The sequence below is a fragment of the Telmatherina bonti genome, assembly GCF_933228915.1.
Source record: "Telmatherina bonti genome assembly, chromosome: 18".
Taxonomy (NCBI): Eukaryota; Metazoa; Chordata; class Actinopteri; order Atheriniformes; family Telmatherinidae; genus Telmatherina; species Telmatherina bonti.
Window position 1 is genome coordinate 18805485 of NC_136616.1, and position 15761 is coordinate 18821245.

Sequence of the window (15761 nt, forward strand, 5' to 3'; positions counted from 1 at the left end):
TGAACTGCTGCTCCGCTGGCATAGAGACAGGAATACAAGAGAGGTTCAAAGTTAGCTCAAACAATCTAATTCCTTATATGAAATTAGTTAAAAGAAATGTTTTTGTGGCAGGATTAAGGTCTATAACAACCAGTCCACCCCCTCATGTCATGATGCTATTTTATGAACTGTCATTTTTAAGAATGAACTTTAGTATTTGCCATTAGTTGTTCTGGGCTTTCTGGAGTCAAGAGTAAACATTTCTGAGCAAGAAAGTGGAGCTGGAGAGTTGCACTTGTAAGCAAATAGCTATAAGTATACATTATAAAATTAAGCTTGGATCACATTCCAAAGAAAAAAAAAAAATAAAAAATTAAAGCAAGAAATAATCTTTATTTTGTCTTTTTATTTGAACTTTGTCTTTACTTTATAAATTTTCTTTTATAAGTTATCCAGCAAATTTTTACCTAATATGAACCAGTAACAAATTTGTTAATCAATAAATCCTTGTGGAGAATTGTGTACTGCTTTTAGAATAAAAACACTTGTGCATCCTCATTTTAACCATATGGAACAAACATAGCATGGGCAGCATGGTGGCATAGTGGTTAGCACTGCGGTCTCACAGCAGTAACAAAAAATGCATGTTACATTGTAGATTTACCATGATGTCATTGAAGAGCCAGTGAGCAGCTTCAGTAGCTGAAATATTGAGTCTGGCTGCGGTTTATCAAAAATTGAAGAGAGGAATTGTGTTATAGAAAACGAGAGCAGCCAGTCTGTTTCCTTTTTCCAGTTTGAGAAAAGGAAAAATAAGTTTTTTGGACTTTGTTTACATAGGAAATGTATTTGGGGAAGTACATCTGAGGACTGTGTCCAAATTCAGAAATCAAACAAAAGGAAGCCAACAATAATGGTACAAAATAAAAACCTTAAATTGTTTCATATTCACTATTCATGGCTTATTGCATTATTTTTTGTAATGGTCTTGGAAATAATTCCATCTTTAAATTTCACCAAAAAAAGGCAAAACTTGGGAGAAGTTGACTGTTTTGTTTTTTACTCACTCACTTTTTACTCTGTTAATGATCACATAACCCAACTCAGATCAGACATTGTAAAGTACCACTGGCAATAAATGTTACATCTAGCTACTCCACAGTTCTGACTGATTTATTTCCTCTGCCCAGCTTTTAGTGTGTTATAATGGAAGGCCATGAAGCGTGCTGCATCAGATAAAATGGGTTTAATAGAGCAATAATAGCAGCTGCAAACTCTGTGGGTGTGTGCTGACGTCCTGATCGTAATTTATGTCCAGGGTTATCTTTGCTTCCCATTTTCCCACCTTAAACTCATTTCATTCTGCTGGCAAATAAGAAAAACAAATAAAGTCAGTAAACTCTACCCAGACATCTCTTTAAAAGTAAACTCTGGTATTTCTAAATTAAGGTATTCAAGTCAATCAGATGTATTTTTAAAACAAAATAATATAACTATGATTCAATCCATCCAGCTACCTTTGAATGTTTCTACTCACATTTTAAACACATTTAAACCTTTTGTCCCTTTTATTCTTCTCTGCACCCAGAGTTGCTGATTTTCAGGTATGCTGGAATGTGTTTTTAACACCTTGACAGACTGAAGCCTGAGGTTGCTCATGGCTGGTTGCAGCTTCTGTCAAATCCCCTTACAAAATTTCTCCTCAGCCTTGTTCTCTCATTATGTTATGTAATTTACCCTCCGGAACATGCTCAGTTTTTACACTGGGAAACTAAAATATTCATCACATTTTGCACTCGCTGATTACATGAATCCAGAGGGAAGGTGTGTATAGTGGCATCCTTCATACCATGCAAATGAGGTGCTCGTGCTGCACGTGATAAATCACAGGGCAAAGAGCAACAGACTGTCTTTACCTCTTGCTGAGTCCTTTTGTTCAAATATCCTTTGAGAGTCTGTAGCTTGTGCCTGAAACAGCTCAAAGGAATCAGATAATCAAAGAAACTAAATTGTTTTTCTGTGTATTTTCATATAAATATGAGAGCACTGTAAGCTCACAGTTTGCATCAAACTGTTTAAAAATTCAACCTTGCATGTGAATTGCAAAACAGGTTCGGGCAATTTTGTGTATTTATAGTCTAAAAATTCCAACTTTATCAGGAATTCTCAATATAACATAAATGTTTCCATCATTTAAAGGCTGCATGGCTACTATGACTACGAAATCCAATTGAACTTAATTTAAAGTTAACAGGTAATATTTAGCTGCTAGTTTAATAATTGCTAAAGTAGCTGCTACAATGCTGTTATATGCTAACAGTCACGAGATGTGCAGCTATTTCATTTTGCAGATTAACTAAATAATAACAAATATAATCACAAATTTAATTTGTATACTTATTTTTGCTTAATTTATGTCATCAAAAGCATTTTATAAAGTTTAGCTAGCTTTTGTTAATGCTAAAATTAGCCTTAGCACCACGCTATAGATATTATCACGACGACTGTGATGTTTGGGAATTGACTAAATCTGCTCACATTCCTTAAATCAAATATTACTACTGAGCTGTGTCATTTTTGACCACATAATGATATACAGTTATAGAAACAAAATGCTAACCAAACAAACAAAACAAAACACTTTTTTGAGAGTAAAAACATTTCCCCCCTTGTACCTAACAGGGCCTACATGCAAAACACAGCTGGATATATTTTCACACTTTTGGCCAGTTGTTTAGCACATTCTGTACATCAATGTAACCATTAAGTAGTGATGCTAAGAAAGAAGTGACACTATGTCTTGTTGGTAATGGGCAGTCGGAAGTGAAAAGACATAACATGTCAGAATTACAACACATATGCTTACTCTGCATTTTTATGCAGCTTTTACTTTTGGGAGAGATTTCTTTTGAGAACCAGCTAAACTTGAATAAAGAATTGCGCAGAATATGAATATGAATTTGTTGGTGGTATTATCTTGAAAAATATCAGGCTTATGTCCATTATAAAATTCAAGATAAATTAATTTAATATGTTTATATTACTTTTTAAAATGCACATTACAAACAAAGGTGTTGGTAATTTGAGAGTGAAGACAACTGAATGTAGTCATGCTGACAGTTGCTGAATATGCCTGACTGTCTACTTTGTGGCTCTGCTTGGGTAATGTGGCTGATAAAATTACAGGGTGGTGGACACTGCTGAGTTATCAGTTTAGTGTGTCTGGGTTAAAATTTGTGTTTAACCACTGGCTACTGCATGACTAGTACTTGAAAATGAGGATGTGGTCAGTGCCATGTTGAAGTGATTTTTATCAAAGATATAGATGAGTGAGGTGCAAGAGATGCAAATCACATAATTTATAATGAAAAATCTTCTTTTGAACAATGTTTATCATCATTCTGCCAAACTTTTTTTTAAAAAAATGGATCCAGTTCCTGCTGCCCATTTCTGGTTTATTGTCTTGTTTTCTGCCACATTGGCATGAAGCCTCAAGAGTGTCTGGGAATGAGGCAGAGAGGACACAAGAATTTTACGCTCAAATGACTGGCTTTTCAATCTGAGCAGTTTCCCAACCTGGTATTTTCTGAACTTCTTTTTGTCTCTAAAGTCTCCCAGAATGCATGTTTGCACTTATCACCACACCAATTGAGTTCTTTCAGAGTGGCAACGATTTGAAAGAATAGTGCCGGAGAGTGGGCCTCTTTCCCATTTTCCTCCTTTTGTCACCCTTTTTTTTTTTTTTTTTTTTTTAAATTCCAGATTCTTTACTCCTCACTTTGTGCCACACATTATATAAGAGAGCTTCACAACATGGGCCAATCAGTTAGCAAAGAAGGTAACTTCTGGTCAAAGCAGCACAACTCTCCCTCCCTTGTCCTGGAGGCATGAGAGCACAAAAACAACATGAAAATAATTTTTGCCCGAGAGTTGCAACAGACACACAGAACACTATGTAGCCAAATTTTATGGTTATGATTAATCTAGAGGCATACAGGGGCCTCACTGTGACAGAGACGGTTTCTGAAAAGGGAAAACATTCCTTTGTAAACATTATTAATGAAACGATGAGGCCACTGAAACATTTAGCTGTACCAGCAGAGGCTTTCCTTTTAGCTCTGAACAGTAACTTTGGGTTATTTGGCCTCTGTCAAGAGACACTGTCTATATTTAACTGTGTGTTTTCTTTCAACAAGCTTTATACTTGAAAGTTAGGTAACAATTACCTCGAACCAGCTCCATGGCAACAAACGATTAGGAGCTTAACCTGTACAGGAACTATCAGGACCGGCCTTTGAATACAGTGTTGAGCATCAGTGCAGCTGCATTGACCACAGTGTCCACATGGGGCGCACAGACCTTTGACCTTGTCTCAAGGCACAATAATCCTGTTAGAGCTGGCTGTCTGATGCATGGGCACAGCATGAGATAAGTAATTGACAGAGATTCCTAAGAGTGATTGAGCAGAACTTCCTCCAGAGGATAATCAGGGTTAGTGAACGTCCAGTTGGTTCAAAGGTTTATATAAATAGCTGCGTCTGAGTTTGAGGCAGAGTTGTTGTTTAATTGTGTGTGCGCATGTGTGTGTGTTGTGCAGAGAAATCTGGACTTTTTTATTCAACAGTATTATTTGAATAAAATACATAGATATGCCAAAACACAAAGCATAAATGTGCTTTCCATATAACAAATGAGCTGCTCACAGTTGGGACTGACATGCACATTGAGCGATTCAGTCACAAGTGGACAATACAAAGCTGATGTGTTGAGGCCTTACGTTACAATCTGCCCTTACATGTGCTTTGCATGATCACTTGTCTTTAGATCTCAGGCACTTGCACTGAATGCAAAGAAACACAATCAATATCAATGGATATACAGAGCCTCTTGGCCAGAGAAAACAAAGCAATATTGCTTTATTTACTGACAAAAACTCTTTTTTTGATTGACAAGGATTCAAATAATCCTAGTTAGTAAAATTTTGAGTAAAACAGTGGCATTAATTCCAATGAGTTGTGTCTTATGTTTACTTCATACAGTTCAAAGTTTGGACTGACACATTCAGCAGGCCACTTTAAACTGGTGCTGTAAAAATGGTTGACTTCTAAATATTCATGATAGTGTCATTTAAAATGTAACTTTATTAGCTTTTGATTTACTCTTACTTGGGACTAAAGCAGTTTCCACGTCATGTCCATAGTTTACATGAGCCAGCCTGAGCATCAAGAAAGTGCATGATCTCCTTTTGCTCATGCATACTAAAGCAAATTTTGTTCTTTTTCTGTGCAGAAATGAACATAAAACACAAGCAGGAGCTTGTCTGTGAAAAGTTCATGCTGTGAGATTTCACTTTTGTTTTCCTGAAAGTGGAAGTGTGACAAAATATCCTGGTGGTCACTCTGCAGGCACATTAGGTCAGAGTTGTTCCAGCATGGATTGTACTCGGACTATTATTAGGATGTGGACAAAAACGTCTGACACTACCGCAGAATGTGATGTGATTGATCAGATCTTAATGTATCTTCAGTCTGAATGTGTTCATATTCAGTTTGCACTAAATATGTACAATCCTATAGATTCTGGTATTCAAATCAGTCTACAGAAGCCAAACTGTAAATAAATTTGTTTCCATTCAAGCTTTTCTTTTGCGGGCTTTGGACTAATGAAGGACCTTGTCATTTGCAGTAAATCAGATATTGCACGTATTCCATAATGTTATGCATTTTTCATTGTCAATAATTTGATCATATGGTTTCCGACAATGCTTTCGATTTGGTGAACTGGGAACAAAATTAGCTGTATGTAACTCCTGTCATGAGTATGTGGGAGGCTTATAAACGTAAACACCCACTTTCACCTAAAATCAACAGAAAGGCAAGAGAGAGGATGTTACAGGGGTCTGTGTATAAACATGGAGCTGAGTGAATACATAGCTTTTAAAATGAAAACAGCTTCAGGCAAAACACTAAAACTCAGACTCAGCTTTTTTTTTCATTCAAACAATTGACATGATGAAAAACTAAATAGTTTCTCAGATCAGTATGTGCAGTATGCCTGTTAAAATAAACAACATATATATAAAAAAAAAAATCAGAATTAAACAAAAGAAATGACGATAGCTAATAACTTAAATAATTAAAAGCTAAAAGTAATTAAAGGTGATCAGTTTAAAGTGCCAATAAAACAGCAAACAGCAGCAATAAGTCAAAGTGGCAATCTTGCAGCATCAACACATTTTTAAGAAAAGTGTTAAGTATTTTGGTTGCAGAGCATTTTATCTGTTTGGAAGTTGTTGTTTTTTAACAGATGCAGTGTATCATCATTTTTCTGAAGGCTGTGTGTCTGTAAAGGTTCATGTGCAAGACAAGAGGGATAAGAGAGGATGCAGGTGACTCTTTCTCTGCATCTGGATGTGTAGCTGACCCCAAAGTGTGGTAAGCTGCACCTGATGGTCCTCAGGGCAGACATTACCAACCATTGGTTACTGTGTTTGAATATTATCAAAAATAACAATATTGAAGCCATTAACTTGTGCATTTGTGTTCCGCAGGAGTGTTAAATGATACACAGAAGTTTGCCATGTGCAGTAATGCATTGCTGAAGGCTGTAGAACATTTCTGAATAAGTGGAGGCCATGCCACAGAGGAGCAACAGCTTCGCCCACAGCATTTCTTTTACTTAAATTTGTTTTTGAGTATTAGTCCTATGTTTGCCATATCAGTATTGTTCTTACTTGCAGTCATTTTTAGACATAGGCTGGAACATCACTCAATTTTTAAGGGTGTGGGAACATAAAAGCACATGTGAAAAATACATTTTTAATGATTTTTCAGAAACATTTAAATGGGCGATCACAATGGATAAAAATTGAGTGAACAATCAAAAAATACACTCAACTTTTTCAACATCTTAACAATTGGAAAAGTTCATGCCTAACATTGTCTGGAAAAGTGTGCCTAATCCTCAAAAAAAAAAAAAAAAAAAAAAAAGAAGTAGAAACAGCTTGGGGATCTTTATAAGTTAAAAAAAAAAAGACAAATAAAGAAGATGAGCCCAAAAACAACAATGCAACTTTAGAGTTGGTTGCACACTTTATATGACAGCCCTGTGTTTCACCCATTCCCTATACTTAACACAAAGGCTATGAAATATATATAAAGCTCATCATAATCTTAATATCATTATGCATAATATTTAGAACATTTTGTTACATTTTGGCTTAAAATGAAAAAAAAAGCAAATGTGCATTATGTTTGCTATAAGTTTTATTTTTGTGCACACTTTGCAGCACGTGCATGTGCAGAAGTGGAATGCAGCTCTTGCTAATAAACATGAGCTTTGCCCATACACTGATATTTTTGCTTATGTATTAGCCTCCAAGTCTTAACATCACTGCAAAATTTATCATAAATTTTCAACATCAGACATTTTCCCAAGATCAAACAGACACAGTCCTGCTGTTTCTACAACCAAAGAAGTCGATTTTAATTAGTCTTTAGCCTGTCAGTGGTCCATTGTGGTAATTTGACTTAATTTTGTAAGAACAGCAGCAACATGTTCTGTCACATGAACCACTTTGGGAGAACCTGTTTGATCAAGGTCTCTGATTTGCCTTCTGGTATTATGCGCCTGCCAACATGTCTCCCTGCCTGGAAGCACCTGTTCAGCATTCATCAGTAAGCAAATTAAAATCTGCTCCTGCTAACCTGGCTTTGCCTGCTTTTTAGGTCCTGCGTTTTCTGAAAATAAACCAGATTTAGTTAAAGAAGCGTTGTTTGACTGCTGTTTTGTCACACAGCCTTCCAGCTGAAGAGTTTCATTTTGACATATACTCTGAACTTTTATCAGAAATTTTCTTAGAAATGTTATTTTATAAAGACCACATCCAACCAGTGGGCTAAAAAGGGGGAATAATTTTTGTATTCAACCACAGTTTTTATTGTGCTCTCAACAAGCATGTTAAAAGAAACTTTGATGAAGGCAGTATTGTCTTCTGCACCTTTATGGAAGTCACATGTTTATTTTAGGAAGCTAGTTTGGATACATGGAGCTCGGTTGTTAATAAATGTGAGCATCATGTTAATGTGTAGAGACATGAGACAGTACAGTTCTTGGGTGCATCTACTTTTTCCCTACATGTTAGCAGTGTCGCATGTTCATCCATAATGTCTTAGACTCCATGATGTCAAGACTACTGAAGGCTAACTGTACACTCAACCACCTGATAAATCTGGGCTTAATTTTCAACTTGTGGAGACATGTTTTTGCTGAAAGGGACATAGAAACATTTCAAATTTTATACTTTTTCACATGTTGCACAAAGCTATTAGTTGACTTACTTCTGTCATGGAAAGAAATACGTCACAATGAAGAGTTTTATGTTTATTCTAAGAAAAAACTTTCAATTACTGTGAATTAAAATTGGGTGATGTTTCAAATAATGTTTTTTTGATGTTTGTCCCAGATTATATAGCAGACTGGCGACCTGTCCAGGCTGCACCCTGCCTCCCACCCAGTGATTGCTGGGATAGGCTCCAGCTTCCCGAGATCCTGAATCAGACTAAGCTGTTAAGAAAATGTATGAAAGGATAGATGTCACAAATGACCTTAACTTAAGTTCTAAACACCTGAGCCTTTTTATACTTTATTCACTGCCTTCTTTCATTTCCCCCCTCTTTCATTTGTTCATCCAACCCATTTCCAATGCATTTTACTTTCCTTTTATCCATCCTTGCCCATTATCCCTCACCCATTCCCCTCTCTGATCTCTTTAGTGGACTTTTTTACCTCAACCCTGTTGGGGCTCTGCTCTTTGGGGCTTGTTTTCAAGCAATTCAAGTAAACTTTATTTGTATAGTGCCACTTTACAATAATACAGTCTCTGAGCACTTGCCCTAAATTGCCTTGTAAAGACAAACCAGCTGATTGCAACAAATCTTGGCTTTGACCCAAACCCCCTTCTTGAGCATGCATGAGACGATGGTGGTAAGGAAAAAACTCAGTTTTAACAGCAAGGCAAGGCAAGTTTATTTGTAATAGCACCTTTATGTGCAAGACAATTCAAAGTGCTTTACATTAAAAAATTAAAAGCATTACAGGTGGTGTAAAGACTCAAAAAAGACAAAAACAAAAACCAATCGCAATAATATCATAAATTAAATTAAAACAAGGAAGGAAAAATCTCCTGCAGAACCTAGCCCAGGAAGGTTGGCTATTTGCCTAATCCAGTTGGGGTGGAGAGGAGAGAACAACCTCTCAGACTAACAGACCCTGAGGCAGGGTGAGAAGTGTTTCATGGGCTGCAACATCAGGCTCACCTTGGGTCCACAGGAGAACAATGAGTATCTGTGGGACGAGAGTCTTGGAATTGGAGTTATAGAGAGACCACTTGGGAGACAAAGAGACCACAAATGTTTGACAGTGTATGTCGTTCCTTTTCAGCAAACAGCAGCAAATCATTGCAAGATTTCTTTAACATCTGTTTGGAGGATGTTTCTCTGTGCAGTTTGTGAAGCAGCAGAAAATTTCTGATCTGTTTGTAATGATGAACCAGATTCAGAAATACATGTCTAACGCTAAAAATAAAGTTAAGAATAACATATTGTATGAGTCCTAATGCTGCCTGTTTTCATCATATAAATCCTCATGTTAAAGAAAACCTCAGCTGATGTTCTTTCATCCGTGTCGCTTGAAATCAATGTAGTTTGCTGCCCCCTACTGACTAAATGTGGAAAAGCATAAACACATTTACATTAACATGATGAATCAATAACTGATATGATCAATTGACATATTTTGTTTTAGAGGTTTTGTGTTAAGACAACAGCAATTAATTAACTGAAAAGTAATTTTGGGAATTTATAGAAGTAGTACATGCAATTGACTTGTCTTAATTCAACTCGCAGTATAACACATTTAGCTTTTCTCAAGCAGCTATAAATTATCCAAAATATTCCCAGAAGTCAAAGATAGATGTGAGGTGATGTTTCCAATCTGAGTGCAGTTAAAGGCATATATTTTTTTCTTTCACCTTAGATTTTTTTAACTTTTGGCAGACATATATTGAGATTATTTTTGAAAATCTGGCAATGAAAATAAATAGCTGCCCTTAAATAACAATTTTGGAGCCCCTGAGAATGTTGTTCATTTACACATAAACAAGTAGAAATAATACTGTCACTTTTCGTGTCTCTAAAAGCAGAATTAGACACAATCCACTACTAAATGGTTTAAAGTTTTTGCCTATTTTTTGAAAGTGAAAAAACTTCCAAAAGGTAGAACTGATTAAGTTTTTATCAAGCGGCAACCTTATTTATTATTATTTGATTGTATATTGAGTACTTTTTTCTTCATTTGTTAATCGTTTAATTCATTTATTAATTTTTTAACACCGGTTTCCCCCCTTTTGTTTTGGCTCACAGCATTTCTATGTGAGGCCTGGTTTAGTGGAACAGTGCTCGAGCAAACAGAAAGTATCATCTTCCTGCAACAACAAAAAATCCTATCTTCTCTGACATTTTATGGCTTAAAGTTTCCTCTCAGAGTCTCTCATGGTCTGGTAACCCTTCTGCAGGTTGTTTTCATGTGTTATGCAGTGTTTACAGCATGGCGATGGTAGTGAAATGGTCTTATGGAGGATCTGGACTGCTTATGTGAAACCATGTCTGTGAATATGCCAATTGCATAACTGCCTTAATCTGCTGCATTAATTATTTGTTCCATTGCAAATGATGTGCTTTTTAAATTTATACTTACTCAGTAGCTTATATTTCAATCAATCAATCAATCAATTAATTAAGTTTTATTTAAAAAGAGCTTCACAACAATCACAGTCAACCAAATCTGTGGACAAAGATAAAAATAAGAATACAGATATGGAACATCTATATAAACTCTACACCAGTTTACCTCACAAGCAACGCCACTCTCAAGGCTGATCGGAACTTGTAAGCTTTCATTGCCTTAAGCAAGGGCAGGTCTGTGATGGAGTATAACTACAGGGGCAGAGAGTTCCAGAGTTTCAGCCCCACCACGGCAAAACCATGATCGCCCCACTGTTTGCAAATGGACTAGCAGCAGGTGTTGTTTGGGAGAGCGCAGGGCTCTGCTGGGCTTGTGAGGAGTCAGCATGTCACATAGACAAAGAGCTGCAAAGCCGGATGAAACAGAAAACAAACAGGAGGATTTTGAACTGAATTAAAAACTTAACCTGGAGCCAGTGTACAGCGAACAGGACAAGAGCAATGCTTATTTATGATGTTTTCTAGAGTTGTGTTAAGAGGGTTTTCTAGGATTTTTTAAAATTGGCCTGTCAAGTTTGTGTACAAATGTTTGATGAATTCGTAAATAAGACAATTTAGAATAATAAATTACTGATGCATGTTAATATTTTTCAAATGCAACCAATAACTTATTACAAATGCCATATCAATATCATCACAACGAGGAAACAGTTCACAAATAAAACAACAAATTTCACTTCCAACTCCTCCTGACATAAATATTGAAAAAAAAAGATCATTCACAATAAATGTCCCATTCACAGTGTCCTCTCCTTGGTCTGAAATCTTTCTTGCCAATTGTGGTCCAACAATTATATAAAAAGAAAAAAGGTTTTATTTTAGAGCATTGATAGCATCCATAATAGTTTGTAAATAGTTGTTTTATTAGGTTTTGCTGTTCTTACTAGCATAGTTTATACTCTAAAAAACAATCTGGTCACTTGAACCTTCTTAAAGGGTCCATGTTCTTTTAACTGTATGTCTCTGCACATTTACACATATGTCTTACAAACACCTGCCTTTTTAAAAAAAAAAACAAACGCTGCTGCCTTTGTGCACTATATATGCATTTTATTTATGAAGTCATATCATATTGTATATATATATATATATATATATATATATATATATATATATATATATATATATATATATATATATATGTATATGACTTCATAAATTCACTTTTAAACGAAACAAAAAGATACAAAGATACCTTATTAATTTAACCTTAATAATTATTTGTCAAACACTCTTGTACTAACTAACTAGCAGACAAGCACTGTCAAATGCCATTTTTATCAGTGTTCACAAGCTTAGAAATGTGTGTATTTCATTAGCATAACCCTTTAAAGTAGCCAGACCAGGAACCTCATCGACAAAATCCAGCAAGTTGTAAAATTGATGTTCCCTCCTGTTGCTAATCATAAATATAAGCAGATGCAACTTACTGCGGAATGGTAATGCCTATATTACCTCTGAGTGGTCTGAGTGGATACTTGATTCTGATTGGCTGCAATGTGTCTGTTAAAAAGTGTTGTAGGACACATACAAAAAAAGTTCCAGTCAAATAGTGTTCTGAATCATTGCGCTTGCTCAAACCCTAGTTGGTAACAATGGCAAAAAAAAACCTCAGAACATAAGCACGGCTGTGGGTCGACTCTCAGACATTGGGCTGGAGACCATGCCTGTGATGGGACATCGCTGTGAAAGCAGGCTGCAGGCTTATTGGGCACCGGAAGTCCTAGAGAGAGCAACATTTTGTTGTCCCACAACACCTCAACCAGCCGTGGTCAGATTCGACAAATTCAGCAAATGTTAAATCCTCTTTCTTTATATGCCACGACGGTAGACATAACAACATCTCCACCTAATTTAATCAACTACAATGTTGCATTTAATTTTAAATAGTGTGTTGCCTGTCTGCCTTGTTTACGGTACCTTACGTACTTACTTGCTTAGTACACAGTGAAAGGTGGATAATATTTACAAAAACAATTTAGGGTAGACTTATTTACATGATACACATTTAATGATCAGAGTAAATGATGGATAATATATTTTTTTCAATTAAAACCATTTCAGAAACTATAACAGCTGTGGCCGACCAAGTTGCATGTTCTATGGCCAGAGCTGGTTACCTTGGCAATGCATCACAATGAGAGATATTAGATAGTCACTACTCCGTGAAAAACATACAATTTCGACAACAAAAACCATTGTAAACATAATAATTGATTTATTATTTCTTTTGTAAATGACCATGGTGTAAGCGGGATAAAACCTTACGAAGTGTCCATTATCAGAAATAAATGGACTTTACAGAACCAGCTTTCCTCTGTTTCGCATTGGATGGTTTATGTCTTCGCTTCGTTCATTACTTTCTGATAATGGACATCTCATCAGACATTATCCTTTACATATTTTTCATTAGGTCAGAGTTGTTATTGTGTCGTCACATTCACGTGATTTTCAGTGTATATCTTTAGAGCAAATACTTCTTTCAGACATAAAACAATCTTTACAGTCCTGCTTCTTTCGGACATTATTTGTTGGTACAGTAAATGTTTTCAAACCAAAAAAGAATTCAGGTATTACACAAAAGATGGCAAAAATTTACAAAATAATGGAGTAAACCTTTGAAATACATTAAACACATCAAAAGGAAATCTCAACAAGCATGTTCACAGAGATCTTGACAACATAGATTTCAGCTGGATTCTCTTAACCTTCACAGTCCGCTATCATCCTACAACAGGAGAGAAGACACATGCATTTAATGAAGTGAGCTTGGAGACGTGCAGCTAAGCTCTAAATGTTAGCATCATGTTGATCATTGCACATGTGCTATACTACATCACACTGCCCCCACTGGTTTCCATTGCTATTACGCCATTCTCTGTGTCTTTCTATACATCTTATCATACTATATAGTTAAAAGCTACCTGTCCAAGAGTAACATTTTCTTCCTTCAAGTACATCTAAGAGTTTAATTGAGAAACATGTCTCATTTTGAAATTTTCTCTATACACAAACAGGACTTTGTATACAAGTCTGCGTTCTAAAATATTGAATTGTGCTAGTATATGAACAGTCTGCTCTTTTCCTGTTGATGACACAATTCATATAACACTTTTTTGTACACGTTATCAGTGCAGGATTAGAAAATTTTAGTTTCCTTTCCTGTTTTCCATCAGGATTACATCTGATAAAAAATTCAAAACAGCAACCAAACAGTAATAAAGCACCACAGTTGCCTGCCTTATTCTCAGATGAAAAAAAAAACATTTTTATATTGGTGTGGTCTTACTTTATTATTTAATTACCTGCCAATTTGACCTCTGAGGCCTGACTGCTAAGAATTCATTCATTCCCCTCCCTGAACTTTTCCCCCCTCTTTTTTATTCTTTTTGAAACAGTTTCCGGATTTGTTCACCTACATCTTTGCTGTCCCGACAGTCCCCGCAGATACAACCAATGCAGCCGTTGACCACTTGGATGCCACAGAGAACCAGCTGCAGCATGCCCATGCACAGGATTATGGCGAACAGCACAACATGCCACATCACTGCATTTTCGGGGAACTTGCAAAGCGACCACAAGGTCTGGTTTGTAAGGTAGCTGCCACTCTCCCTGGGAGAAATTGTAACAAAGAGAAAGAGGAAGTACGTTAGTATTGCACAGGGCACACAGTCCTCCAATATTTGTAATGAGACTGTGTTTGGGGAACAAAAAAGAAAAGCTGAGATGAGTTTTGGTAAACAATGTATTGTTAAGGAGGTAAATATTAGAATTGGCATTGGAAGATTACAGGAAAAATCATAATGAAAGATACAAAGAAATACAAAAAAGTATAGATGAAGAAAAGTCTAATTTAACATTAAAGTGACAACTATAAGAGAATAATTTTGAATTTTAAATAATTTGATTGCCTTCTTCCTTCACAATGGTCACAGAAATATCTTGAATCTGACAAGTATAATAACAAATGAAAATTCCATTAAATTTAACCAATGAAAGTCATTGCTTTTCAAACATGCTTCAAGAGAATTATACATAAAAAATAAACTCACAAAACAAAAAGGACTGAAAATAATGTTACCAGAGGGACATGTTTATCCAAGGTGTGTCCACTAATTAGCATCACAGGTGTCCACAATCGTGGAATCAGTCAGATAGCCTATATACAGGGCTACAGGTAGTCACTATGCTGTTTGGTAACATGTTGTGTGCCACACTCAGCACAGACCAGAGGAAGCAAAGAAAAGAGATGTTTCAGGAGATTAGATGGAAAATTGCAGACAAGCATTTCAAGGTAAAGGGTCTGAGACCATCTCCAAGCAGCTTGATGTTCCTGTGACTACAGTTGCGCATATTATTCTGACATCTAAGACCCATTGGACTGTAGCCAACCTCCCTGGATGTGGAAAAAAACAGATTGGAAATTTGCCCAAACTACATGCTGGAAAAGCCACAAACTTGGGAGAATGTCCTATGGGCAGATGAGACAAAAGTGGAACTTTTTGCCAGGCCACATAAGCTCTGTGTTCACAGATGGAAAAATTTAGCATATCAAGAAAATAACACTGTCCCCACTCTGAAACAAGGCGGAGGCTCTGGCATTTTCTGGGGGCTGGCTTTGCTGCATCTGGCACAGGGTGTCTGGAATCTGCAGGATACAATGATATCTCAAGACTATCAGGGATTCTTGGGAGAAATGTGCTGGGCCAGTGTCAGAAAGCTCGGTCTCAATTGCAGGTCAATGGGTCTTGAAACAGGACAATGACCCAAAACAGATAGCTTAAAAGAGCTAAGAATGGCTAAGTGAAAACACTAGACTGTTTCTGAAGTGCCCTTCTATGAAGCCTGACCTAAATCCTATTGAGCATCTTTGGAAGAAGTTGAAACATGGGTGTCTGGAAAAGGCACCCTTCAAACCTGAGACAACTGGAGCAGTTTTGCACATGAGGAGTGGGCCAAAAATACCTGCTGAGAGGTGCA